General features: G+C 35.9%; 1 long non-coding RNA gene across 1 annotated transcript; it reads right to left on the bottom strand.

Moving 5' to 3' along the window:
* Positions 1-325: 325 nt before the first annotated feature.
* LOC119795234 lies at positions 326-1,662 on the bottom strand. Its single transcript, XR_005282308.1, has 4 exons — positions 1,518-1,662; positions 1,269-1,412; positions 539-671; positions 326-440 (listed from the first exon to the last, which is right to left on the bottom strand). It is a non-coding gene; the product is annotated as an uncharacterized LOC119795234 (long non-coding RNA).
* Between the last annotated feature and the right edge of the window lie 295 nt (positions 1,663-1,957).

Consider the following 1,957-nt stretch of genomic DNA (forward strand, 5'->3'; position numbering starts at 1 on the left):
TGTTTACATTTGTACTGTATTTTTAACGGGGTTATTCTGGCAACCACAGCTGCCAGTTTTTTTCGGTAAAAACAACATTTCTTTTTAAAGATGTTTACATTTGTACTGTATTTTTAACAAAATCATTCTGGAAAAACAAAAGTATATATATATATATATATATTTTACAGTCTTACTATCTACATTGCTTCAAATTACTTCTAAATGAAAAGTCAAGCTGTAACAAACCACTCATCAGACAATATACAATTCACAATAACGCAAATTTATTGTTGAAAAAATAATGAGAAAGATCATTAAAGTGTGTTTGTGTGTGTGTGGTCGCACTTCTGTTTGTGAGAGAGAGGGATTGTGAGTGAATAAATGTGAACCTTGTTAATATAGAGCCACGAAAAAAGGTGATATAGGTGTTCATCGGCTCCATCACTTTGAAGTAACACCTAGGGGAATAGAGAAGAGAAACAAACACAATAATCTCCATTAGTTTAATTAGCAAAGTCAATATAATCAAAGATAACAGTAGCACTAGCACACACACCTTTTTAAACAGCTCGCCATTCATGGAGAGCTTGTGAATCATGGTAAAGGCTTGATTAACATGCAACTGCATTGCTTCTGGAAGAACATCTAGAGAAACATATGGGTGTTCACTGTCGCGGTCACTTGAACAACTAATGGAATAGAGAAGAGAAAGAAATACATAATCTCCATTAGTTTCATTAGTAAAGTCAGTCAATAATCAAGGACAACAGTAGCATTAGCACACGTACACTGAACACGTGGGAATTATGTACAGTACATCCTGAAAGTATTCACACTCCTCAATGTTTCACAATTTGTTGTATTGCAGTCATCTCCTTCAGTCAAATAAGTTAATTTTTTTCTCCTTGATCTAGACTCAGTGATCCATAATGACAGCAAGAGTGTTATAACATAGGGTGTGAATACTTATGCCCATGTGGATATTTCAGTTTTTTTAATGATTTGCCAAAACTTCAACAATTCTGTATTTTGCTGTCATTATGGGGCACGGATTCTAGATCAGGGAGAAAAAAATGAACTTATTTGACTGAAGGACATGACTGCAATGCAACAAATGCTGAAACATTGAGAGGGGTGTGAATACTCTCTGGATGCATTGAACATAATTCCCACGTGTTCATTCATAGTTTTGATGCCTTCAACGAGAATCTACAATGGAAATAGACATGGTAATAAAGGAAACATTGATTGAGAAGGTGTGTCCAAACTTTTGGCCTGTACTGTACCTTTTCAAACAGCTCGCCATTCATGGTTGAAAAGGTCATGAACCAAGTTACAGAAGCTTAGATTAACATGCAACTGCATTGCTTCTAGAAGAACATCTAGAGAAACATATGGGTGTTCACTATTGCGGTCACTTGAAGGAACATCTAATGGAAGAGAGAAGAGAAAGAAATACATAACCTCCATTAGTTTCATTAGTAAAGTCAGTCAATAATCAAGGACAGCAGTAGCATTAGCACTAGCACACATACCTTTTTAAATAGCTCGCCATTCATGGTCTGAGAGGTCCTGAATCAAAGTAAGGACTCTTGGATTCACATGGAGCCGTTTTGTTTTTGTTTGTTCCACTTTCGTCCCCTTCTCCGGATTAATAGAGAAGAAACATCTAGGTTAACAGAAGAGAGAAGAAACACATATACCACTATAAATGATACAACCATCTCAACCAGTCAAATCAGTACAAAGGAAAAGACAAAAAAGGTGAGAATACGGGTTGCAGTTTTCCATTACTTAAAGTTTAACTGGTAGGCGGGGAGCTAAGGGGCCAACCGTGTACCCCCCACATAATCCAACTTTTTTTATTTATTTATTTTTTTAAAGGTCTCATCATGCTTAACATGAATCAGAATGTTTACATTGAACATTTTGCACTACATGTTTCAGGTAGTCAGTGTATTTTCCAAACATTGCA

Source organism: Cyprinodon tularosa, unplaced genomic scaffold, assembly GCF_016077235.1.
Source record: "Cyprinodon tularosa strain WSP-4 unplaced genomic scaffold, ASM1607723v1 ctg504, whole genome shotgun sequence".
NCBI classification, from domain to species: Eukaryota; Metazoa; Chordata; class Actinopteri; order Cyprinodontiformes; family Cyprinodontidae; genus Cyprinodon; species Cyprinodon tularosa.